Source organism: Ostrea edulis, chromosome 9, assembly GCF_947568905.1.
Source record: "Ostrea edulis chromosome 9, xbOstEdul1.1, whole genome shotgun sequence".
Classification (NCBI taxonomy): domain Eukaryota; kingdom Metazoa; phylum Mollusca; class Bivalvia; order Ostreida; family Ostreidae; genus Ostrea; species Ostrea edulis.
The window spans coordinates 73617118-73629464 of NC_079172.1; the positions used below are offsets into that span (position 1 = coordinate 73617118).

Sequence of the window (12347 nt, forward strand, 5' to 3'; positions counted from 1 at the left end):
TGTTCCGTTGTCACCTGCTTGAGGTGTTTGTGTCTTTCGGCTGGTTCTTGGGGCTTGTTCTGCGTATGATCAGTTTTTAAACTGAGGCGGGCCGTTGGCAGGCAGGTTGATGGTGCAGCTGTTTCAGCGGTCTCGTTTGAGATCGACATTTCGCAAATTACGTGATCGTTATAACAATCTGGTTTTACAATGCAACCTGTCGTTGGGTCGAATGCTGTCTGACTTGTTCCATATCGATTGTTGGGATGTTCTTGGCACATTGGTTTTGACTGATGATGGCTCCGTTTGCCTGATCGAGATATAGGGCTCACGGCAGGTGTGGCCGGTCGGCGAGGGATGCTTGCTTCTCCTGTGTGCCTTATTCCACCTCTGGTATATCCAGGGGTCCGTGTTTTCCCAACTATCTATGTTGTATTGCTTATAGGAGTTATGAGATTTATCACTGTTCGTTATCTTCACCTTTCATACTAAGTTTGGCCCCGCCCTGGGGTCAGAACCCCAACTCTCTGTTTTGTGTTCCTTGTGGGAGCTATGAGACTGATCACTGCTAGTTGTCTTCACCTTTCATACATTGAGTGAAGCAAGCAAAGAAAATTACACTTGCAAGTTTTTCTGTATGCTATTCAAAGGTCGCTTCAAAACGTTTTTCTTTTATCCAACAAGAATCAAGCGTTCAATATAAACTCTTTTGTTGAATATTTGGCGATCAAACAACACAAAATGTAGGAAAATTTACAGTTTTATCTTTGGTTGCAAACACCAACAGGTTCATGCAGATCTATCACTGGGCTACGTTCAGCGAACTGGTGGTCAGTAGCAGAAACTCCACAGGAAGACACAGGGCAAAAGCTCACTGGGTACTAAACCAACAACATATTTTAACAGTGTATTTTTTTTTTTTTTTCTTTTTTTTTTTTTTGTAGGCTGAGAATGTTGACTGTTAAGCAATGGATGGTTTGGGCTTTCTCATATTGACTCTATTGTTTTTACAAATACTAGTATTTTCTCTGTTGTTTGTGACACGAAGACTGACCTACTACACTGTAAGTTCAAAGGTTTTTTTATGTTGTCTTAATTTCATAAGCGTTAAAAAAGCTGATTTGCATAGACAAGTTCTTAACTGATGTAAACATAATTCAAAAGGAGATGAGTTTCTCCAAGACTGCGCAAACATGAAACAACAAAATAAGTGTAAGGTATCCTCTATTAAAAAATAAAATCTGCTTCATTTTTGGATTTTTATTGAACATAGATGTCAACAGCAAACTAAAAAACACAGCTTTATGACGAACGGGATGATTTCAGCTTCTCCATCGTCAACTTCCCATATTTGTGTAGTAATATTACATTATAACCTGCATATGATATTTATGACTGATTCGATACGTGAGATCATGTTCTGCATATGATCAATGTTTAAATCGAGTCAGGTTACTGACAAATAGGTTGATGTTGCGGGGTTTTCAACAGTCTCATTTAAAGTCACCATTTCGTAAATTCTATGGTCGTGATAATGAACTAATTTGCGAATACAAGCTATCATTGAGTCAAATACTGTCCGACGTGTTTCATACCAATTGTTAGGCTGTTTTGACATGCTGATTTTTTTTTACTACGGATTACTCCATTTATCTGATCAGGGATCACGGCAGGTGTGACAGGTCAACAAGAGATGTTTATTCTTCCTAGACATCTGACCCACCTTTTGTATGCCCAGGGGTCCGTGTTTACCCTTCTCTTAATTTTGTATTCTTTATAGGAGTTTTATCACTGTTCCTTGTCTTCACTTTTTATCATCAGAGATAACATTTTCAACAGAAATTTTGGATGTTGATATTGTCTTACAAGAAAATCGAAACTGACGATCCAGAGAGAGAGAGAGAGAGAGAGAGAGAGAGAGAGAGAGAGAGAGAGAGATTGTCATTGCTGTCATTATTCGCATTATTCGGGGTAGATTCTAATAAATTAACTGTTTCAATGTTACCAATATATATTTCTCTCTATTTTGTATAACTTATAGGAGTTATGAGATTGATCACTGTTTGTTATCTTCACCTTTCATAGAGAGATTTGCCTCTAACAGGCATATTCATAGTTTAAAACTGCTTGTTAATGATTCCTCCATTTGTCTATTGCTGGGAAGTCGACGTTTGTTCCTTTTATCATTTAGCTTAAGACTGGTTCATGGAAAAACTACTGGAACTCTGCATGGCTTCCGTTGCTTTTTAAGAGCATCAGTGCCTAAAATACACATATCGGAAATAAAACGCTTTGATTTACACACCCAGAAAAGGTAATCCAAACATTTCATATCAAATAGTGAAATGAGAAATAAAAGAATGTACTTCATTGTGATGAATTTGGATTTTTATGAAATAAATTTTAAGAATTGTAGATTTTAATAAATTGTTTAAATTCTGAAAAGCTAGGACATGTTTTATCGTGGGAGATTAATTTTAATATCGCCTGCATCAACAAACTTATGTTGAATTACCTAGGTATTCGCCACTTTGTTATCTTGGACTGTACTTCCGTGGCCGGCCAGTTGATTAACATGATATAACAAAATAGCCATGATAAAGCAAACCTTGATGAAGTTATAAAAGTTTGACAATTTCGTCACGTATTTTTATTAATGTCATACTGTTTATGTATTACATAACCCAGACTGTCATTTTCCTGAAGTTTAAAATCAACACAAACGTTCACTACGTGTTTTGAATCATAACAAAATTAGCAAAATTAGATAGGGGAGCGAGATCAGACTGATGTCGGCAACAGTGTACTTTCATATTTTCAATATCTTCTTCAGGATCTTAGCCTTTTGGTTATTAATCTTTAAATGGAATCTGATCGGTCATTAGGGGATGCTTACTCCTCATAGGCATCTGATCCCACCTCTGGTGTGTCCAGGGGTCCGTGTTTACCCATCTCTTTCTTTTGGTCGTTACTATTTTAATCCGTCTTTGTCCTTCTCTTAATTCTATCTTTATAGGATTTGCGATTGACCGTTCCTCGTTATATCCACTTGTTCCTGTGTCTCTATAAGAAATATCATATTCCATTTATCAACAGATATATATATATATATATATATATATATATATATATATATATTGTTTAAAGTATTGTATCGCGCAGGAGAAATCCGAATCATCAACTCTACAGGATGACAACATCATTAAGAGCAATTGAAATTTCAACATAAAACTCTACACAACAAGTTTTTAACTCACATTAACAGTTTCTGCAACAGTCGTTAGTCTGTTAAGTATTTATGGCACACGACGCTGCGTGGATATAGTGCTGTTCTAACTCACATTGTTATAAATATAGCAACACACATTGAGAATTACTAAAATGAATATAGCCGAGGGGCCGCAACACACATTGAGAATTACTAAAATAGATATAGTCGAGGGGCCGCAACACACATTGAGAATTACTAAAATAGATATAGTCGAGGGACCGCAACATACATTGAGAATTGCTAAAATAGATATAGTCGAGGGGCCGCAACACACATTGAGAATTACTAAAATAAATATAACCGAGGGGCCACAACACACATTGAGAATTACTAAAATAGATATAGTCGAGGGGCCGCAACACACATTGAGAATTACTAAAATAGATATAGTCGAGGGACCGCAACACGCATTGAGAATTGCTAGAAAAAATAAATATAGCCGAGGGGCCACAACACACATTGAGAATTAAGATATAGCCGAGAGGCCGCAACATACATTGAGAATGACTAAAATTGAGAATTGCTAAAATAAATATAGCCAAGGGACCGCAACACACATTGAGAATTACTAAAATAAATATAACCGAGGGGCCGCAATACACATTGAGAATTACTAAAATAAATATATCCAATGGACCGCAACACACATTGAGAATTACGAAATTTATATTTATTACAAACGTTGAGATATTCTTTGACATTTCACCGGCGAATATTAGAGGAAAATTGATTTCGTCTGTAACTTATCAAAAGGAAATGAATTTTTCGAAAAGCAAATCAAAGGAGATGTACTTCAAAAAGATTATTCTAAAAAGGTAAACTATTTAGAAAAGAAAACAAATACAACTTGAGAGGCTTGGGTATGAAGCAGAAAACAATGCAAAGGTTCGTTTTTCGTTCAGATTAAAAACCAGATACACAGATCTCTATCAACGAATTCAACTGAACAGTTTTTGTAACCTGTAAAATATGATACCGTAAAGATGTTGAGGATATTCATTTTCAAATAATTCTGATGCTATTTATAACAATGGTTTTGACTGGACAAAAAATAAAACTAAATGAGAATTTACACATCAATAAATCCAAAAACATACGCGCCTGAAAACAAATAACATAGTGCGTGAAAACTATTCAAATTTTTGAAAATACATAATACAGGGAACGAATTGGAATTATAAGAATTTATCGATGTGTAAACTCCGGACATTTTACTCATAAACTTAACATAGGAGTGTTTCTCAATTTTATTCAGTTTGCGAGTAAAATGTCCAGAGTTTACATATCGATAATTTTTCCAAAATGAATGTTTAATCCTATATTCAAAATCCTAGAAGAAACAAACTGTTTTAGGAGCAAATCAACTAACGTGTACTTTAAAAGATTATTCTAAAACAGGTAAACTATTTAGAAAAGAAAACAAATACAACTAGAGAGGCTTGGGGAGGAGGCAAAAACAAAGGCAAAAGATTTTTTTGTGAAATTCATCAATGCAGCGTATATATATGAATATAATATATAATATGAATAACCTAGGAGCTGTTACTTGTCTTCTTTGAAAGATAAACCAAAATGTTTCTTTATTAGTCTGCTAAATGTAGATATTTAATTGCCTCTGGTAGTACCACAGAAAGGACAAGCTATTATTTTTGTAAACCTGTTTACCAAACTTAGGACGATTCATTTGAGGAAATTTTATTTACGAACAGCAATGTACAGAAGAACATTAAATTCCAGATCTAGTTATTTCAATAGATTTTGAATAGACATTATGCATATAGTTTGTATAATAGACATTAATACATGAACCCCTCCACCTCTTTCAGTTAGTAAGAACTTAGATAAATTTGAATTAGTAATAACTTAGATAAATCTGAGTTAGAAATATGTTAGATAAATTTGAGTTAGTAATAAGTTAGATAAATTTGAGTTAGTGATAACTTAGATAAATTTGAGTTACACATGTAGTAATAACTTAGATAAATCTGAGTTAGAAATATGTTAGATTAATTTGAGTTAGTAATAAGTTATTAGATAAATTTGAGTTAGTGATAACTTAGATAAATTTGAGTTACACATGTAGTAATAACTTAGATAAAGAGTTAGTAATAACTTTGATAAATTTGAGTTAGTAATAAGTGAGATAGATTTGAGTTAGTAATAAGTGAGATAGATTTGAGTTAGTAATAAGTGAGATAGATTTGAGTTAGTAATAAGTGAGATAGATTTGAGTTAGTAATAACTTAGATAAATCTGAGTTAGTAATAATTTAGATAAATTTGAGTTAGTAATACCTTAAATAAATTTGAGTTAGTAATAACTTAGATAAAACTCTTCAGTAGAATATAAAACTATGTAGTTATTCAAAACAGATTTCTATCAAAAAAGTTATCGCTAGAAAATGGCTGTCGACATGGTGGTCCTATATCACTATACCTCTTTCATGGATGTTCATAACCATCAGCGATCCTAATAAAAAATAACAAAACCATAAGAGAAATGACAACAGACAGACTTACAGACTACAGCAAGTGTTATTTCTTACAAGGAATCCCCAAAAATAGGTAATGCAGACTACAGCAAGTGTTATTTCTTACAAGGAATCCCCAGAAACAACATCTATTTGTAGATAGCTGTTTACTTACCAGAGTCATAAGCGATAAAACCAAGGGAATGGACAAAGAAATAAATAGAATTATATACCAAAGATAACTTAAAATAAGAAAACACCACAGCTGAGATTAAGATTTATTAAATGAATGTTGATCTGATTAACATTAACAAAACTTAGTCAGATAAAATGTAAACTTAGCTTCAGTCTTTCCTATTGCTCTTTTTCTTTCTTTTTTTTCTAATTTTTTTTTTTTTTTTTTTTTTTTGGTATAGATTTTGTAGACTACATAACAATTTGAATTTATAATTACTAACATTATATATATATATATATATATATATATATATATATATATATATATATATATATATATTCATTTACAGTCATTATATAACATAACTGTGATAGATAAATAACAATTTTGTTGCCGTTAACAATATTCTAGACTCGATAACGTATCTGTGTGTGTTTATTTGTCTGTAAAAATATAGGAACATGTGTTTTTTAAAATATGCTGAAATGTAAAAAATATATGTTTTGTTTTTGTAGAATGGTTTCCGCTTCAAAGCATTTCCTCTGCTATGAGTCTATTGTTTGTATGTTGTTAAACTTTCCAGATTAAAGATAATTGTTGACTTCGTCATACTTACATGTAAAAATACTCAGCTGTACAGCTCGTGTGTATCTATGAATGTTTAAAACCTCGTTGTATTCATTCATTAATTCGCAAAATTACACTGTACCTGTTATGTGTGTTGAATTTCTTTTCTAAATAAAAGATGAAGGATTTTTTTATTTGAAGTATGGCACATCATCAGCGATTGTGTAAACATCGTATACAGGTAGGGAGTCTTTATAGCCAGCTTCAGACATATCGTGTAATATCTCATACTGGCTATTCCCCCTCATCTTTGTACTCTCATCACGAAACCTAAAGGAACAAAAACTATACGTCATTGCTTCTAGTAAATGCGGATTAAGTCGTTGTTTCACGTTTCAGCTGAGACATCTCCCTGTGTCTGCTGGGTTTAATGGTTTGTTATACGTATATGATATGCTTTACTCCGCTCACATTTCAGGAAAAAATCCTCTAATTTTTTCTTTTAGACATATTTCCCCAACTTTTCTCAAATTAATTGTCAAAAGTGTTTACATCACTTTTACGTAAATCTTGGCGTCATCTTTGATTTTATCTGTAAAACATTTTAGAATTTTTCAATTGATACTAACTCGTTAGTCGTGTACTCCCAGTACCTATTAGAACACGTGTCGGATGTAGTCATCAAACACATGCACTATTTCAGAAATTGATATGTAATCAAAAGCAATTTCCAATCCTAAAAGTCAGTAAATCACTGATGTTTTAACAGAAGAATAAACATTGGTGACCACAAATCACTGCTTACATACATTATTACCATATTTGCACTCCATCAATCAGCAGTTCTGTATAATTAGCAACACCAACACAACTCAAATGTGCAGCTAGTTATGGCTGCTACACACCCTCGCCACTCCCCCTTCTGTTTAATTGGTTCGCAGTATACGAAGAACACCCAGCTATTTACAAGTCCAAATGCTTTCGAGCACAACGGGGTATTTGTTTGGGAATAATTGAGCGGCAAATCAAGATTTGATGGATGTCACATGCACACGGTATTGTGTAATTTTTATGTAACTTCACACCGTATTTCTGGATCGGGGTGACATCCTCTCAATAGCATGTCAGGTCCTAATGACGATACAATGGCAGTGCAGAGTTGGATGTGATTGTTCTGCAGAGCCACGCGGTTTATCGATAAGCAGTACTTGTTTCCGAGCGATACCAACAATCAACAGATTCTTTGGGTCTCGCAGAAACATGAATCTTCTTTTTAATGTTCTCTGGCCTTGCAGTAAGCCTTTAATGGCTCAGATGGACACAGGAGTCTTTGATATGTATGACCATGTCCTAGTTAGCTAATCAAATCATTCTGCATCACGTAACTTATAAAACTGAGCAAAAGGCCTTTTTTTTTCATGGAACACTTAATACTATGTAATTTTACAATTCCACAGTACTGTCAGCCAACTTTTATAATTATGAGAAAATTCCAGTGCTCTATGTCGTGTGTAACGTTGCATTATTCTACAGTCTTGATATATATATATATATACAAAGCACTAAAATGACCAACGACACGAACAACGAGATTGTCAAATTTTCGGGACGACCCGTCCCTTCTTCAGGACAAACGAAAACAATTACATAATGTGGTCAATATCAACAGAACATAATAACAAAAACTACATATAAATACATCTACCACTACAACTACACTAATCTACAAACGTATTTACAACGCAGACTACATGTTTTTGGTCTTTAGGCTTGCCAATCAATGTTAAAAGTGGAGCGAATTAGGACATGCCTTATTCGTCCAAAGAGCTGATCCAAAATGTCCGAAAAGAAAAACAATAAACTTAATTAATCTCAATCTTTCGGAAAGCAGAAGGAAAAATTCTGGATGCACAGGTTGAAGTCATTTGAACCGCATGGTATCAACAAACCTACTGACTTCACCAGGATGAATACGGGCTAAACCCTTACTAGATTTTAAGCTTCATCTAGACCTACTCGTCTGATCATGTCCCTAACAGTGGTACTATGACCATTTTTGAACACATTTTTTTCTCTCTTTTCAATTCTGTTTACAATCAGTCCACCTTTTTTAATTTTTTTTTTTTTTGAACTTCATAACCGATTGCTTACATGTAAAACCCATTTATCAGTTTCCGTGATTCTATGTTTTTTGCACGTCTACCCTAGACATGATCAGTACGGGAATGTCTGATGTTGATTCAATTTCCTGGGCTGCCTATTCTTTGTTTTTGTTTGGAGTTGGTCCATTTTGTTAACTTATTCAAACTTGTTGTTTACATTATCTTTCTCTCAAACTTTGTTCATCTCTTACTTCGTTTACATAGCTTATTTTCATTTATTTATTTATTATTTATTTATTTTTTGTATTTGTTACTTACTATTATCTTTTATAAATTATGCATGGTTAAAATAAAATCTCTCTGGGTACGAGTTGGCTTTACTATTTGTCTACGTAATTGGGTTAACTCGTTCCACTTGAGATTAATTAAGTTTATTGTTTTTCTTTTCGGACATTTTGGATCAGCTCTTTGGACGAATAAGGCATGTCCTAATTCGCTCCACTTTTAACATTGATTGGCAAGCCTAAAGACCAAAAACATGTAGTCTGCGTTGTAAATACGTTTGTAGATTAGTGTAGTTGTAGTGCTAGATGTATTTATATGTAGTTTTTGTTATTATGCTCTGTTGATATTGACCACATTATGTAATTGTTTTCGTTTGTCCTGAAGAAGGACAAGAAGAAGATTGTCCCGAAAATTTGACTTGTATAATTTTTTGTATTTGACCTTGTATCCATGTTGTGGATCCGACACTTTGAGGTATCGGGTGTTGTTGGAACTTTAGTGCTTTTATATATATATATATATATATATATATATATATATATATATATATATATATATTCTCTTGTATTTTGTACCATATATACATATTGAAACAGACATTTGTATATCCGGCATATTAGGATTTATTTTTGGAATATTATTATTCATATCGTAAACCTTATGATTTATGTATCAAAAATCATAGATTTATATTTGAAAATTATGTTGATTCATGTCCCTAAATTAGTTTGTTTTTATTTTTGTATTCGTAGTCGATGACTTGATATACGTATTCTGAATTATATTTGTACAGAAGGAATGACGGTAAATGTTGCTATATAACATGATTTCGGGCAGTTTGCGCTTTGCAAACGGTAAAACAGCGTAAAGTTTCTCTAAGTTAGGATTTATCGTATAACATAGGTAAAAATTAACTTCCTTCGTTGTATTTTCATAAGGTAAAGTACAAGAAACTGTGAATAGACACTGGTAAAAGAAAATAATATGGAGAAGGCTTATACAGGCACTGTGCCTGCTGCCTAATCCTATTTATGTATTTTCTATATATACATGAATAAAATACTGTTGAAATTCAAATAAATGAAAATAAAAATCACCTGCGAAGCGCAGATTCATTTACGAACAACAGTCGAAGCCTCGAGCTGTGAAGTCAGCCATCTTGGTTCTTCGAAAAACTGGAACACTAAAATTTATTTTTTTCAAATTTGAAAACATAGCTATTGGAGAGGAATTTTTGCAACGAATTTTGAAAACAGAAAAAGTATGTAGGGTACGCATGTAATGCTTACTCCGCAGCACATTTTAAGATCGACTTTGAAGTCGCTCCGACAGAAAGCACATGGGAAAATGTTTATTCTTGACAATATCACACAGAACAGAAAATACAATATTTTGCGGGCTTTTTTTTTTTCTTCAATAAAAGCTCTAAACTACTGAAAACTTACTATTGCATGCAACTTTGTCGCTAATTAAATCCGACACTGTAAAACATAAGCATGTGATTGATTGCGACCCACAGGAGGTAAATGTGACGTCATCCGGTATTTATTCTTTGAGTGACGAATCAAACAATTTTTCTACAGTGAAAAATATAAATTTAATATAAAACAGAAAAATTACAAACACACAATATTCCCATTATTTTGAATACCAGTATGTTATCTTTGTTTGTGCTGTTCTCTACTGTACATATTATATAGAGATTGTAGTGAATTTTTACCACGGTGTTTTGTGTAACAGTAGGTCTTGTTTCACATCGATGTTTTTTTAATTTCATACTACAGACTTATAACTTCTACTCAACAGTGCTGCAATGTAGATTTATTTTAATAAAACAAAGAAAAAAGTAGTGTCGGTTAAAGGGGCATGTCTCCGCATACCATATATATATATATTCGATAAATTGAGGTGCAAGAATATATGGAATCGCATTTATCTAGGTTCCCTACTTGCTGACATTATTTGGACATCTGTAAGAAATATCTCGTCAAAGATTTGTCATATTTCTGATTTAGTATATGTAAAGAAATCATATTTCTAACTATAAAATATTGAGGAAGCAAAATGAATTAATTTTTAGGCATTTCAATAATTTTTGTGATATGCTGAAAAGTCAACAGTTTTGCTGTTTATCGCTTACATTATGCATACTTTGTAATTTATATTAGGAAGCTTTTCAAACTTTGTCATAATGTGGTATTTGGAGACTCCGTGATATTTATTCGAAAATCCTTTGATTTATGTTTGAAGTTCCGTTATTGTGCGTGGTAAAAATATATTAGAGATACATGTATATCGAATACAAATCATCAGATGTTTGAATATAAATGAGATATTTTCAATGCATATCATCTCATTATTTCATATAAAAATCACACGATTTCAAATGCAAATCGCACGCAGTGATTATTTTTGTATGATATTAATTTCAAGATTTCTAATATGAATTTTATGGGCTTCCTGAATATAATTCACAAGATATGATATTTCAATCCCAATATTTTATAATATACATCACATCTTAATGAATATACATCAGTGACAAATTTTCTGATCTAAGTCAAAGTTTGTTTTTTATTTTACTTTGGTTGGGTTTTTTTTTTTTTTTTTTTTTTTTTTTTTTTTAACCATAGTAGAGTTTTGAATATACATTTCAAGATTTTGAATAAAATACTTGGAAATAAGCAGCGCAAAATTAGCGAATATATTAATGTTTTACAAGTCATTGATAGTTACGTTTCCAATGTTTTTGTCCTAGATATGTGTACAAATACAGACTATTCCCCGTGAATGCACCACAGTGGTGAACAAAGCGCGTATGAATCTCTGTAGATATAGTACGTCTAATCTTACGGTTTATCGAACTTAGTGTCGGGCTGCATGGGCATACCTAATTGAAGACCTACGGGTAATATTGAAGACCTACGGAAGACCTACAAAAACGTGGGCTATATACATCAAAACTAATATGATTTTCTGATTAAGCATGTCTCAAATATAAAATAAACACAAACAATTTTGATGGAAATAAATTCTAAAGTGTACTTATAAAGCTCGGAATGGGAAACAATTTTTTTTTCTATTGGATATTTGAGACATGCTTAATGAGAAAATCATATTAGTAAATCGCCTATATTTTTAAAAGTCTTCCGTAGGTCTTCAATTAGGCAGGTCGCTTAGGGCCGCTTAGTGTCTGCATATCTATAAGAAAGCAAAGCAAAATGGAATATCCTGATGAATGGATGGGCAGACGGGTGCACACGATTTGGCTTTATCAACAGAAGATTGAAATGTCTTTCTTCGAGATCAATGGATTAATTACATTTTTGCCCTGTACTTTAAATTTGACTTAAGCATACTTCTTTCACGTAATATTCGCATTAAACATGGACACGATTTGAGCTGAACATTTTCAAATTTTATTTTTACCATTTTTAATGTTTAGAGACTTGGAAAACAAGAAACCTCACTCTTTTTGGAAAAACTTGCGTGATC

The 12347-nt window shown here is 32.8% G+C and overlaps 1 long non-coding RNA gene across 1 annotated transcript; it reads right to left on the reverse strand.

Annotated features, from left to right (window-relative positions):
• Window positions 1-623: 623 nt before the first annotated feature.
• LOC125658453 (uncharacterized) lies at window positions 624-10059 on the reverse strand. Its single transcript, XR_007363750.2, has 5 exons — window positions 9950-10059; window positions 6608-6795; window positions 5687-5719; window positions 2876-3042; window positions 624-2241 (listed from the first exon to the last, which is right to left on the reverse strand). It is a non-coding gene; the product is annotated as an uncharacterized LOC125658453 (long non-coding RNA).
• Window positions 10060-12347: the final 2288 nt, after the last annotated feature.